The sequence below is a fragment of the Falco punctatus genome (genome assembly GCF_963210335.1).
Source record: "Falco punctatus genome assembly, chromosome: 4".
Taxonomy (NCBI): domain Eukaryota; kingdom Metazoa; phylum Chordata; class Aves; order Falconiformes; family Falconidae; genus Falco; species Falco punctatus.
Window position 1 is genome coordinate 40,242,455 of NC_137583.1, and position 15,453 is coordinate 40,257,907.

The window sequence follows — 15,453 nt, forward strand, 5'->3', positions numbered from 1 at the left end:
TGAGGCTCCCTTTCTGCCCGTATTATGTGTAACAGGGAAAAAACGCTGACCAGATCTGAAGCCTAGAACAAAATCAGACAACCTGAGGCGCTGACCTAAGTAAACAAGGGATTTATTAACCAATGGTCTTTTTCAACATTAGCTCTCGTAGCCCTAGTGTTACATTTTGACCAACACTATGATGAAAGATGAAGGGCATGGAGTAAATATACTTTCAGTGCTTTCATTTCTGCATGCAGGAAGATACAGATCACACTGTATTGATATCAATTACAGAATAAAAAAGAAACAAAACTAAATACAATAATGTTAAATAATAGTAATGATGCTAATATGTCACAGAATGGACAGTTCCTTCTCCCACTGCCATCCCTTTGAATTCCTTTATGGCCATAGCTCTAAATCCATGATATTGATGGATATTGATTCCATTTGCGTGTAAAGAGACCAAGGATATGGAAGAAATTCCAGACAGATAGATCAGTGCATTGTTTTTATCCTAAAGGTAATAATATTTCAAACTACTTTCATTCTGATGGTTTTCAGAATAACTTTTTGAAGCGAATTGTTGGTCCTGAACAAATTCCTGGAGGAGACAGTGACATACATGTTACAAAAGACCCCCAAAACTTCATTGTTATAGGCACAGAAAGTGCTAGGGCTCAGTGTCGACAAGCGAGTACATTGGCATAAAGTCTACTGTTCGATTACTGGCGTAAAGAAATCTCACCTGAAACAAGAGTGAAGGCATGGTCTGTGACACTTCAAGTTTGAATAATAGACCGATGGTAGAAAATAGGCAATATCAGTGATTCAGTGGACTAATACAAAATTTAAATTTCCTATACAATCAATGTTCAATGGTTGAATTATTATAAGTTTTTGTATATAACTAAAAATATGTTCCCAGTTTGACACTGTGGCTATTAACTCAAGATACTTAAGGTTTCTGAGCTCTCTGTTACAGCTGCCTTCTCTGGGTCTCTCACTGCTCGTGAGCTCCAAGTGCATTGACATCTTCATTCAAACAACTTATGCTAAAGAATACACAAACCCGCTCACACAGCCAGTTGTTTTCTGGAACGTTTGAATTGCTAGAGTCGATAAGCTATTGAAAAAATGTTATCCAAAAGACAATAGAAAACTGAAATAAAAATCATTGTCAAACAGCTGCTATCACTGCAGTGTACGATAATGCTCAGACTTGACTTTGGCTGGACAGTGCTTTGAGATATCCTTTAGGGTGACTGAAGAAAATTAGGTGTGTGAACTCTGCAAGATCATGTCTTTCAAAGAGATATCTAATGAAAGAATAGAGAAATGATAAGTTTCCTACTGATGACTAGCTACAGGCATTTTTAGGGGGATATATATGAGTGAATGAGAACTGCAGATATTAATTAAATTATGGTCATGATTAAGGGCCGTGTCAATTTAAAAGTACACAGTAGTATGGACAGATGAGTCTGTAATGATCGTACACATCCTGAAGTCTCAAAAGAAGTAGGATATGGACAAGGAATCCTAAAGACTTGGAGAAGGGAAAAATTAAGTCATTAGGCTCAATTTTTTCTGTGTGACAAAATGCAGTGGTTTCCATAAGGTTTTGCTGCCTCCTCTAGGGATTATTCCAACTGGCAGATCTAAGCTTCTATTTTATATATTGATTCGTCTATTCCAAATACTCAGTTCTAAATACACAACATACGTTATCATGTCAGTAAGTAAGTAGCACAGCAATATGCAGATAAGACTGTTCATGCAAGTAACAGGTGTGTGTCTGTGTCATGGCTCTTCATGAGTGTTATTAGACAAGAAACCCCCGAACTTTTAATTAGCTGAGCTCACTGAGGGCTCAGCTTATCCTTAGGAGTAAAATTCTGTTGAGCCAGCCTGGTTGCTCGCAGTGTTAAAGCAGCGTGTAACCCTGCGTTTCCTAGAACACGAAGCTGTGTTCTGTGTAGGCTAGTGTTCCTTCACCACCCCTGTCACAGGCATTCTGGTGTATAGACCTATGATTCAGAAGTTATTACAAATTTTTAAGGGTTTCCTTTTTGTAGCCTAAATTGCAGAAGAGGAGGAGAAGGAAGTAATGGTATCATTATACAAGAAAAATTTAATGTAAAAGACAGATACTTAGTAACAAAGAAATAACCAGATCATTAATTCTAGCCATGTGATTGTTTCTGTCCAAAACCAGGTGATAAAATAATATGCTAGTTGGCTAAAAGTGCCTTAGAGGAACTTTACAGAGGCGTACCTGTCATTCAGGTGATTTTCCTGTAGCTTCCTCCCTGCAGTGAATGCTCTTCCTCAGGGTATAAAGTGTTTTTGTTTTTTTATTTTTTGTTAGTTGGGTTGGTTTTTTTAGAGTTTAAATCCCCATGTTTGAAGAATGAAATGATAAATTTAGGAAAAGAACCTGCACTTGATATGTTTCCTGGTTTTCATATGGAGAAATTCCTTATTTTTTTCTATTCTCAGGCTTAATTTTCAGTAAATAAATCTTTCATTCTTCTGAGTCAGGTATGTTAACAGGCACCTTAAATCTTAATGTCCAGACCCTCTACGGATTTCTAGTTGTTTGGAATATTTATGAACTTTCCTGTACATACAAACTTCTCTGTGACCTACGAGGAACTAAAAGAATTGGGACTGTTTCACATGCAAAATAGACTAAAGTTGAACAGTTGCTTTTAACAAAAAAACCACAACAGTTCAGGAAGTTATTAGAAAAAATACTAAAGTGAATAATGGGAATTAAAGTCTACCTAAGGCAACAGACAATCTAGCCTTGTTTGAACTATGTTGTACTTTTGCTGTTAAATTTGGCCGCATTAAGCTTCATAGATTTTAATATATGTTTTATACCTGAAAATCTTTAAAAGGTACATTACATTGATTTATTTCAAATTCCCTAACAGAACTCAAGCAGGGGTGGAGAATGTGGTTCCCATATTTTTAAAATGTTATAAACAGTTGAACAAGAAATCTTTTTTTTAAATAAAAACAAGCTCAAAGATTGGTTTTAAGTCAACATCCACCTGCAAGACTACTCCCTGACACTGCTCAAGAGATTTGTGATGGATTAACTGAGTGCATAACAGATATTGTTTTAGTGCATTAGCCCTGGTTTCCTGTTCAGAGTGATGGATTGAACCCCAGTCAAGACAGTGTCCGCAGCAAATATTAAGCAAACTTACCCAGACACAATCAATCACTCTTATCAAAGGATCAGCACATTTGGAGCAAAAAAAATTTACAGCACTTCCTGCTTTGCACTGTTCATCCAGATCTAATTATTTTTTTTTTAAAAGCACAGAAAACCAGATTGCCTTTGTAAAACTATTATTTTTTTCAGGTATTTCTTCAGACTAGTCAGCTCTAACGTACAGAGGTGTAATTTACTTATATTACATGTTTGTTATTAAAAAAAAAGTTTCAAAAAAGAAATGGTGAAGGCATCATAAGCCAATTCAAATATTTAGAGAATAACCTGACAGTAAGAAAGGTCATTTGTCTATAAAAACTGACCTTGGTGGTTTCAGCCACCACTGATTACCGCTAGTAACAAATCCTCTTCTCTGTGTAACAAATTCTGTTGTATTGTGCTGTCATTTTACTTGCTTTATTTAAGCAGCTAGAAATACTATTTTGGCATAGTCAGAAGGTCTTATATATAGCAGATGAATGTGATTTTATAATTTCAAGGGTATAGAAGATTCTGTTTCTCTTTAAGTGGTGTGACTGAGCTTTGCAGTGCTCAGTGTTACAGTAGGCTTTTAAGTGAGACATTGGTAGTGGCTTCCGTCTGTTCAGGTGGGTCTCTGCAAACCCAAACAGCAAACCTGAGGCAGCACAAGGTTTTTGCTCTGTCTTGGATGGTGGCGTTCAGACTTTCAACGTACTTAGTAGGAACCTATTTAATCACCAGAAGAAAAACTTTTTTTTTTTTTTTCATTTTTGTTTCCCCCACAAAGACAGGAATGAAAAGACCTGTCAAACTGGTCTAAAATACAGAAGGAAGAATAAAGATCCTACATTATAGGAAAGAGGTGAAGTAACAAAATTACATGACTAAATATTGTTTTTTTCTTAAAGGCTAAAAAATTACGTATAAAAAATAGAGGAAGAATGGAGTATCATAATTTAGGAAATAGTGGTCAACTTCAGGGGAAACTGTGGAGTTAGAATTGCTCTGCGGCCCAAGATTTCCCCACCATGTAGCAATATAAGCTTACAAACTTTCTCCATTGGCTTGGGAGTTTTAAAATAGTGATATCAGATGTGTTTCCCTGAAAAAATTCTCCCCCCAAATCACTGCATCCTCTTTATGGCTACTGTGTACCATCAGCCTGCTAGAAAGCGATTGAATTGGGTTTTCTGAGTTTAACATCAGTACCAGCGTATCCTTTTTTTGGATCACTGTTGGTAGCTCAAGATACCACTACCAACTGTTTCAGCTCTCACTTTCTTTCCTCCCCCCCACCCCCCACTCCTTTTTTTTTTTTTTTTTTCAGATAAGCTATATGATCTCTTGAAACCAACCTTTGCTTTCCTGGAAAAGAAATTCTTCCACTCCTGTTCATATTCTAGCTGGAAATAAGAGTTTGCCCCATTGCTATGACTCAATGTTTAATCCATGCACCTTGATGCAATTTTCAGTAGCTTTCCATCTGAGTAACTCTCTAGAGTGACTGTCTGGAGTCTTAACATCCCACCAACCTCTAATAATCCCAATTAGATGGACTTTTATAGCACAAGTAGAGTAAACCAACTTCTTACGGTTCAGGCAAGAACACAAAAGCTTGTCCTGTTTGTATCCAAGAAAGCATCTGCCACAGACTTTAATTGCTTCATAGCATGCAGTGGGAATGTCTTCAAATGAATTTAAATTGCAGGCTTGGTCAACTAAAATGTTTTTAATTGTTCATTGGCATCCATTCAACCCAATTTTTACACTGTGGTTGTAGTGCATGGTGTGTGCATGTTTATAATATATAGATATAGCCAGATATACCCATATATTATCTAAATGTATGTGACACCATGTATCAAGAGTTTGGAAAAAGCCTACAGTCATAGAAGATATATTTGTATTGTATAATAGCCACCTAGTAAGCAAATTGTTTTTTTTTTTCTTTGCATAGAAAGCATAGAAAATCCCTTTCCTGTGTTTTCCTTTTCTTCCTTTGCCTATAACGTGAAAGAGGAACGAGGGAAGCGGAACAGCTGCAGCGAGCAAACTGCAGTGCTGCTCTCCTGCCCCCCTCCCCTGTCTTCCCCCCAGACACGTTACAGCTTTCTCCAGAGCAGTGGACAGTTGTTCATAAAAGGATGTATCATGGCTACATCCTCATCCCTCTCTCAGAGAAACTCTGTCTCTTTTTGTTAATGATAGAAGAGTCGTTATAGGAGGAAACAGAAGCAGTAGAAAGTGTCTGCACACACATGGAATACTTCACTGGCCATCTCTGGATGCTTTTGCTTTCTATCATGTAAGTCCCAGAGAGTCAAGCTTGAAGAGTTTATGGAAAAAGGATATTTTTTGACATATTGTCCAATTTTCATTATCATAACTATACAGGCCTTTACCTCAAGGCTGCTTGACTTTTTTTGCACAAGGGCTTTTAACAATAAATCTGATGAGCGTCTTTTGGTGTATGGAGTATGAGTGAAAGCTATGTTTGGAGTTATTTTTATGTCCCATTATTTAAAAAATTCAAGCTAGCAGTGGAAGTTACCTTTTTGCACTAATGATTCACTTACAGCAACATGTAGTAGTTGATTTATGTGATAAAGAGTTTTCTTATTAACCTCACTGAAGTTTTTTAGGTTTCTCAGTAATTTGCTCTCCATTATATGCTATCCATGTGTATTGGACTTATGTGGAAAGGTTTTGGTAGCGAGCAGGCTGTAGGAATGGCTTCAGTGAGAACAGACCAGGAGCTGCCTCTGTGTCACGCATTTCAGACTGCTGTATGATGGACCGGCCACTGTCCAAAGCTGAGCCCATCAGCGATGCTGGCAGCACCTCTGTGATAACATATTTAAGAAAAGGTAAAAAAATTCTACACAAGCTGTTTGCTGTAGTGATTTGTCTGTCTGTGCTTGTATAACCTGTAAACCGAGAGAGTACACATTATAGTGCTTATGCAGATTATCAGTAATTGTATCTTCTATGCCATAGCTTATTAAAGATAGACAAACACTGAATTATACCCACAATAAAAAGGAACAGGCTTCAAAGGTAATCATAATAAAATCTGTGGGAGTGCACATACCTGCGATGGTTGCATTTGGGGTTCTGCAGAATGTTCTATTGTAGTTAAGTGGGTTTTTTTTTTACACTGTGTGTAGCAGTCTTGGATCAAGCCATTCCATAGCAAGTCATTTAAGTTGCACAAGTTTCCTAAATATTCAGAGGTTTCTGAAAGCATTTTTAATTAAGATATTTAGAAATATGAAGAAATATGCTCTTTTAATTTTCTTTACCTGATAGACTAAACCAAGGTAAAACCATTAGAGACTGTATAGTCTTTCAAGGAAATGTCCTCATCAGCTAGAGATTAAATTAGGTCATCTTGATAACCTGGTTTGGTGAACCAAATTGGTTGGATATTTGATAGTAACTCCCCTGGAGTTTTGGGTTAAAAATAGTGAAAAAGTAAAAGAAAATCTCCAAAAAGGATTTTGCATCTCAGCGGATGTTTTTCCTTTGAACAAAATGATGTTTCATTTTATAATTGAAATACAGTATGCCTTTGAACTTTCAATAGCTAAAGCTGTTAAGTAAGAGTATCACATTTCACTTATTATAATACATTTTAAGTTCAGCCCATGCATTTTTAATTCTGTTTATGTCTTGAGAGCTTGCCTCTAGTGGAATAAAACCAGTCAAGTATCCAGAACAAGAATTAAAATGTAGGTCCTAATTCACCATTGCCCTGTGGTTCCTTTGTGTTTGCTTGAATAGGTGCAAAGGACAAGTAAAGTAAGTGTAAGGGCCCTCTGGAGATGGCTGTGATTGTGCATGGTCAGAGCGTACTCCAATCCTGCCAGGCCCACCTAAGAGTCCCTTAATGTAAGAAAGCCACGCTCCACGGTGGCTAAAGCTAGAAGGGACTATATTAGCTCTGTGCCAGGGCAAGGCAGGGGAAAGAACAGCCAAAATAAATGGTTTCACAGAGAATCTGCCTTCAAGGTATCAAAAAGCCCAAGTGAGAGAGTTGGTGGTGTTCAGGTGTGCCAAGTCAGCTGTGTTTGAGCTGACAACGGTCACTTCCCTAACTTTCAGAAGTTTGTGATTAAAAAAAAAAATAAAGCAAATGCTATAGATGGAAGGAGATGAGGTATCAGGGCATTGGGGGAAAAATTGTAGGTATCTGTCTCTTAAGAAGTCTTGCGGGCAGAAACATGGTGTGGTGGGCTGACCCCAGCCAGCAGCCAAAGTCCCCCCCCCGGCTTTCGCCCCCTCACCCCACTGGGATGAGGAAGAGAAATTGGAAGGGCAAAAGTAAGTAAAACTCATTATTCCAGATAAAGACAGTTCACTGTGTTTTAATCTTGACCTGTGAGCTTTTCTGCCTTATTTTCTCCCCCTGGTCTGCTAAGGAGGGGGAGGGATCCTCAGGAAGGCTGGGTGGGCATCAGCAGCCAGACAAGGTCCAACCATCCCATCTAGGAACTGAGGATGGCTTCCTCTTGTGCCAACGTGTACAGGTGTGCTTTTGTTATTCTTTCACTCTTGACCTTGCTATGTAATTTTTACTTTAGCTTCTTTTAAATCAGAAAAAAAATTATGTAATCTTAAGGTAAAATAGGAGCTCAGCTTTGTTTTGCAGAACAATTTTCAGCTAAAACCTTGCAGGCTTTTTTTACATTCCGGTATTTTCTTTGTTATTAATGGGCTCATAATTCTGTCAAAACAAAGACTGAAAAAAACGACGTGATTCAATACTCACCTTTTTGAAAGACATAGCTGTTCTGAGTACAGGAGGATGATTCAGGGCTCAATGTGAAAACTCAAATTCAGCAAGACCTACTGTATTTTTCAGCCCTAAGAACTGTTCTACACCCCTGGAATTAGAATAAGGCTAGATCTTTGAGAGTCCGTGTCTATCCTGTTGATCACCTTTTGCATTTATGAAGGAGGCATTTTTCCCATTACCAGACTGATCTGGCCAATTTGAAAGTTTTTTTTTCTCTGAAAGAGGTTTTTGGGTTTTTGGTTTTTTTGTTTTTGTTTTTTTTTTCTTAACAGGGTGTCCTTTTAGGTAGGCATTACTTTAAAGTCAATTTTTGTCATTTAATGATAGGAGGACAGTACATGTGACTGCTGTTTGGAAGAGACGGCGGGTGTGTTAGAGCAAGGCTGTATCTCGGGAAGAGTCCTCTGGGGAGAATCTAAACTGTAATGCTAATTAATATCAGGTGATGTACTATATTTCACTGTGTACCTGTCTTAGAAGTACTGCGGATACTTGTCTCGTGTATTTTTGTTTTTACTTGGCTATAAGTTCTTTTATTATCGATTGGGGAAAACAGAAGAGATGATGACATATTTTAAACTTTTCCATAAAGGCTTTGGTATGCTATTTTAATTTCTTCTATCTTCCCAGGCATCCTTCTGCACTCGTGAGGCTTTAGGGTTTTTGTCTGTTTGGTCCTTCCTACCAGTCTTTTGTGAGCAGAGGGATGGGAACATTTCTTTAGCTGTTTGTACTCACTTGTCACGCACTTCTTGGGACTTTGTTATTCCAGTCTCCCTCCCTTCCTTGGTTCTTGATGTTCTGACATTCAGATGAGTCACAAAATGCATTATTTTTTTGGTTGTTAGCTTGATTTCATATGTGAAGTTTATATCAAATGCCTGTTCTGAATATACTTGTCTACCTTCAGTTTGCCTGGCATATTGAACAGAATTCGATTAGATGTGTTTATAAAGTGACTTATCTCCAGACCTGCAATTCAGCTGCAAGTGTGAGATGACTGGGGAATTTGTAGCTTGCAAGCTTCAATTGCTGGAACGTACTGAGTCATCAAATATATCTTCCTCTGTAAATGCAAAGCAAGTTTCACTTTAGGTATTTAATTACAGCATGCGGCATAGTGGCGTAGTGTGTGGGCGTTAATGGCAGCTGAGTCTACAGAGTAATATCTACCCAGCCTTGTCAGATCTGACAGACAACATCTGAGTTCCAAACCATAAGGTTTAACTTATGTTTGAAACTGGTGTGATAAGGTGTGACATTCCCTGCACAAAATGCAAAATATTTGCAGCACATTTCTAATTTCAAGTTTTGTTCCTAAATCTGATATTTCTCTAGAAGTGGCTTCCTTCAAGCTGGTTGCAAAAACTTGATTTCTGTATGTAGGGTTATATTAGTATATCCTCTTCACCGTGTATAATTATAGGAGATTATTCTGGTTTAGGCTTCTTTCCAGTATTACTTTGGTAACCAGTTGTGATTGTATGCTGAAAAATAGAATAATCAGCATGTTTACAAGCATTTCTAGTATGCATTGGTAGTAGAAAATAAAAATAATTTAGTACTATAAAAAGTGGTGTTATTATGACAATGACCATAAACAAATATGTGATGAGAGCAGATGGATATTATAGTGTTTTTCTTTACCATCAGAGTAGGAATGTAGTTCTACTGATATATTTACATTTCACTCTTCTTCTTTATCAGCTAGCAATGATATACTATTTCTAGATGAAAATAGCAAAACATTTATTCCAATTTAATCAGAAAAGTCATATGTATTTTTAAAACTGCATACATAGAGAAGGTAATCTTCAAAAAAAGTAATAAGCCTGAAATTGTGTGCATACAATAAGAAGATTCTGTACTTAAATTCTGTGAAGGCAGATAGATGCTATTTTTTTCTATTTATTTATTTATCATCTAGTATAATTATATCTAAAGATTCTAAGATTATGTTATCTACTTTAATGCTGCCATATGGGAGTGTTACCAGCAAGTCAGTATAGAATGTGCAGTCTATTTACTGTTATCATTTCCGGAATTTGTGTGGGTGCTGACTTTGAGGAACGCATCACTAAGAACGTTATTCTTAAAACATTCTGTTAAAGCAACATTTGTGGTGATATACTACTGTGATACATCATCAGCACCAGGCTCCTTGCTGCTATATTCCTTAGTGCATAATATTGCAGAAGAGAAATGGAAAAGGAAGAATACTCCAAAAATGTGGTGTTAACTTTGAAAATTTAACATACTGAGTATGTTGTGGTACCTTTTTTGTTGACTACAGTCCCTCAATCTCTCCTCTCGACAGTGCCAATGTATTGTTGGAAAAATGCATATGATTATAATGAAAGAATTATGTCATCATTTTTTTCCCCATCTTTAGGATTAAGTCTTACTGATATTTGTAAATATTTGCTTGTTCTGGCAAATATTTTTTTTAAAATGTGAATATGATTCCAACAAAAAGCCTGTACAAAAACACAGCCAAGGCGTGCCTTTAATCAGAGCTTGAAACCCTGTGCAGGAAAGGGGCCATAAAATCAATTCTATGTAATCTTGGAAATGAGATAATAGCTCATTATTTTCATCAATATAACCATGAAATTTTCTTCTGCAATTAATACCTATACATTTGTAATAAATTTATCGGTGGGACTGGGACAGAAGCCATAGGATTACTATAGGGGTGACTCCCTCACACTTCCACTGCAGGCTTTTTTAATATTTTCTTGGGTTTGGTTTTTTCCCTCAGTCAAAATATACAATTCATTTGTGGAACAATGCCAACCAAATCTTGTTACTGGTTCCATATTAAAGGAGAATCAGTGACAAGCTTATGATGTATGGCTCATAAATCAGTGCTGAAAGTTTAAGAGGCAAGTGTTAGAGAATACAATACTGTGATCTGCGTGGTGCAATTCAAGGTGTGTCCTATTGCTGGTCAGACTACTTGGGGACTACTACGAATGCGTGTTGTTATTTCAATATGGTTGTGCCCTCGCTTCACTCTGATCTCTATATAGAAACCACTAGAAAATACTCAGAAATTGTTCCTTAGAAAAGAAACCAGTCTTCCTTTGAGAAGTGCCACCCATTGGCACCCAGCTCGAGCAGACTGCTCCTTCCCTCCCCTGGTCTCTCAGAATCAGACTCTTGCTCCTCCAACAACCCAGTCTGCCTGGGCTGGCCACCTAGACAAACCAAAGCATCTACAGATAACATGAATTTTGTTCTCTGTCATTTCTAGGAACTGCCCAAGAGAGTGCAGGCTCGTAGAGAAAGCACAATTTTATTTTCCTCCTTCCCCCAGAAGCTTCCCACCCCTTTGAGAATTTTTCTATATGTAACAAAGTGCAGTTGCCTTTACACAAACAGAATCTATGTGGCCTTCACACCTGGGCTTTCTCCATCCTCCTGAGATGAACAAGGATATTTCTTTGCTCCTCATTTTCTTGTGAGTTGTCCTATTCTGTTGTTCATTCCAGTTATACTTTCCCACATCAGAAACATCATCATGGGATCATGGCATGAAGGTGGAGTCCAAGAAGCATAGCTTCAATGTTGTTAAGATTCTTTCCACATAACACAATCTAGCAGTCTTGATTCACTGAAATAGATGGCAAATTTTTTGTGTCAGTCTTGCAAGACAAGTGTTATTGTCCGTGGTGCAAGCCTCATTTTATTGAGCTAAGCAGCAGAAGGAGATAATGAGAACTGAATACTAGAAAGATATTTGCCAGTATGGCTCTTCTTTCATTTTTGATGAACAACTTCTATTTTCCTCAAATGTATTCATTACTTCAAAATCTGATCTGAATAATTCTGTTTACTCATGCTTGCCATCTATACCATTCACTAGAAATTCACTGTCTTTAATATTCAGAAATCTTAGATTTGTAGTTAGTTTTCCTTATATTCAGTGATAATAGGTTATCAGAAACTCTTAAAATTGGTTTGTGTTTTGGTTTGAGGGGTAATTACGATAGTATGAACTAATCTAATTTGAAAGGCTAAATGAAAATTCCAAACTTCAGAGCCTATCAAAGGCATTTTCTTGTTGGAAAATGTTAAAAGTAAGAAAAAAAGGAATATTCTATGCCTTGTAATGTCAAGTTCTTTGGTACTGATCATTTCTTATAACTTTTTTTGAAAATGAAATTAAAGACATGCTGTCTTCCAACTGAAGAACTAAGTGTAGGTACTAAAAGGTTTGTTACTACATAATCACTTAAGACAACTAATGATGTAAATAGTGGTTCAGAATTTTCTCATGGAATTCCATTATGTTGATTATTTGATTTTTGTTCTAGACTAAATGTTATAATGTATGATAGTTATTTTTTCTATAGCAAGATCTATTTGTGACACATACTGTGTTTTAAACGATGAAATATCTTGGAAACTTTACTGAAGATTTTTCCTTCTAAGGAAATTAAAAAGTGTTACTTACTGATGTTGAGAGTGTGCCATATCGCATGTACCACAAACATCGAGCTGTGTAGCTGTACTGCCATGGAACTGTTAGGGGTGGAATACAGTGATACAGTTTCTCCATAACATAAAAACCTTCCTGGATATATCCTTTCTTAAAACTTCTGGAGGTATCAAGCAGGATGGATGTTAACTGAAACAAAAATATTTTGGGGGGTTATTTCAGCATAATGTAGAAGGCACTAGCTACATCTATATTCTCTTACATCATATTTTCTACTGACATTCACAATAGGTTGTTTTTTAAAGCAAATATAAATGAAATAGGACTTAGGTGCCTTCTTTCAGTAAAAATATACTATGAGCTGGATCCACAAAGCACATTGTTTTCTAAATACATGCATGTTAATTTTGTTTTGTTACTAAGCATGAAGTTACTCTAGTGTTGTCAAAATAAGGAGTGATCACAATGTCTTCATTCTTCTCTGTATAAAACACTTTTTTTGGATAGTATGCTATTAAAACTGTAGGTGCTTTGGTTTTATTGTAAATATTACCTAACTGAGAACGCAATAAATGGGAAAGTAATTTCAAATATTATTTGATTTTTTTTTCTTCTGTGAAAAAGAGGAGATAATCCTAAATGTAAATATAGACTGTACCCAGTTTCTACTGTCTGCTGGGCCTGCATGCACCAATTTGAGAATTTTCTGTAAAAGGCTTATGGATTGTCATATAGAAGAAAAGTTGTATTTATGTAGCTAGTGATTTCAAAATTGGAAGCAATTTTTATTTTACCCACTTTACACGATTCTCACTTGGCTGATTATTAAAAGCAGCACAAAGCTCTAGATGAAAGCAGTAGTTTCTGTTTATTCCTATAGCTTTTTCAAAAGCCTGTGTTACTCTGCTGTAAGATGGGAGACATTCTATTGAATCACCTGGAATTCAATGGAATGAGGAGTGTGCAATATCTGGCTTATAACTGTAAAATACTGTTCATTGTCGCTGTTAATTTTTCTCCAAACACTTGCCACAGTTTCGCATAATTTTTGCCTTAAATAAAAATAGAGCAGTTGCATGTATATGTGATATTCTTACCCAGAGTAGTAAAAAATTTACGTGCCTGTAGTCGCTGGGTAAATGATGAACCTGCCCTTGGATCAGAAGCACTTGCATCATAGACAAATATTCCATGATGCTACATAATTTCAGGCTTAATTAGTTCTTCAAACCATTCTCTTTTTGGCAGGGAGGAGTGAGTGGCTAAGCAGTGTGTACTGAAGCTGTCTTAGTTTGCAGTGAAAACCCAACTAAGGTGACTCTTTTGTCATTGATTATTGGGGAGGTTTTCTCCAGCTGGATGCCTTCTGCCTGGTCACCATAAATTAGTTTTGTGTCACTGCCTCTAACGACCAAAACACACTGATAGTCCTTAAATGATGGTTTATATGACCTGAGACAAGATCTAGCCTTATTTTTCTGCTCTATTACTTTCAAAGAATGGTCTTTCTATTATTAACATGCTGTAGTAAAATAATTGTAGATTCCTTTAAAATTTATAGCGGTTTTGTTTGTTACACCTCATGAATGCAAACCTTACCAGAGCTGTAAATTATTAATGAGCAGATATATGTATATGCATTTCAATAATGTGATAATCTGAGCTGGTTTTATTATTTTAGAATGGTTTACAGTTTGATGTTTTTTCAGAAGTCTTCTGGCTTCATTTTTCTACTGCTGTATAAATAAGACAGGAATTTTCTGACAGTATGATGAAGTTATAAAAATATAAACTGGCTATGAGGGCACAGTCAAGGCTATAAGCAGCTAGGGCTGCCCTGGCAGGTACCATAGGCAGAATCTGCTCTGATTGGAGACAAATTTCATGAAGTAAAAAAAGTGGTGAATAACAATACTTAGGAATGAACATTTCCATCATAATTTGGCATTTTTCATCTGATTTTCAGGTAAAGGTTTGAAAATGCTTAATAGTAAATTTTAGCATATGTTGTAAGCCTGTAGTGTTGCCAGTTTCCAAGTGAGCAGTCCGTTGCTTTCCAACTAAAAGCTTTCAAGAAAGTTAATAGGCAAATTCAATTTTACACATAATTGCACTTTTGATTAAGAACACCAAATTCCTCTTTTGCATTTCTGTCTATGTCTCTGAGGGGGTTTTATTGTTTGTTAATTTGAGACATTGGAGGTGGTTTTCAAACTCCTGCTATCAAAAGGCTAAGAAAAAACCCCAAACTTGGTCCAGTGGGCTCCGAGAACCCCACCACAGGACAGAGCTGAACCTGTCCACCAAGCCTTGGAAAGAACCAAGTTTATCTTGGTGAAGTCCTGGCAGCCATCAGAGAACAAATTGCACGTGTTCCTTGAATTAATCTTCTTCCTCAAAGGTTTGTAAGGCAGATTCTGTGCTCCTTCAGCTCCGGGAGTGTTTCCTAGGCTTACTAACCCACTTCAGATGGTTTTATGGTACTTCTGAGACTTGTTTAGAGAAGACTATGAAACCAAAATTCTCCAAGTAGTAATGGTAATCATGAGGTGTATAAGGTTTAAATAATTTTACACTGTATAAATGGACAATATCTACTGACGATAACAAGGAAGTTGTTAATATGCTCTTCTCATGAAAGTTTACCGCTTATTTAGCATAGTAAAGTCCAGTCTTCTGCTAACGTGATCCTTTTGTTAAAAACCTTGGAATAGTTTAATCAGAAATGGAATACAAAGGGGACTCGTGGATGAATTACTAGAGTAGGATGTCTTGACGCATGGCCTTTCACATCCTGTTTCACAAACTTTTCATCACCTCATTATTTTCTGACACTTTACAGAAGGTGAAGAATGCTCAATGAAAATACATAAATCATGAGACCTCTTCAAAACTTCCCGTCCCCTTTGCTACTCAGGAGTGCTAAAATGGTGGAGCTTTCACTCTTGGCATACAATTCATAAGAGGTTGTCCAGTGAGAAGAAAGATGTGAAATAGGGTAGAATACAAGGAAACAAA

At 36.8% G+C, this 15,453-nt stretch overlaps 1 protein-coding gene across 14 annotated transcripts in view; it reads left to right on the plus strand.

Moving 5' to 3' along the window:
• RBFOX1 (RNA binding fox-1 homolog 1) overlaps window positions 1–15,453 on the plus strand; it is a 1,334,594-nt gene that overhangs the window by 383,393 nt on the left and 935,748 nt on the right. Inside the window, exon 1 of one of the 14 annotated variants that reach the window (XM_080382953.1) lies at window positions 1–15,453. This exon is cut by the window's right edge and continues 13,208 nt beyond it. The exons of the other annotated variants lie outside the window; for them this stretch is intronic. The gene's annotated coding sequence lies outside the window, so the exon portion shown is untranslated. 14 annotated transcript variants of the gene reach the window in all.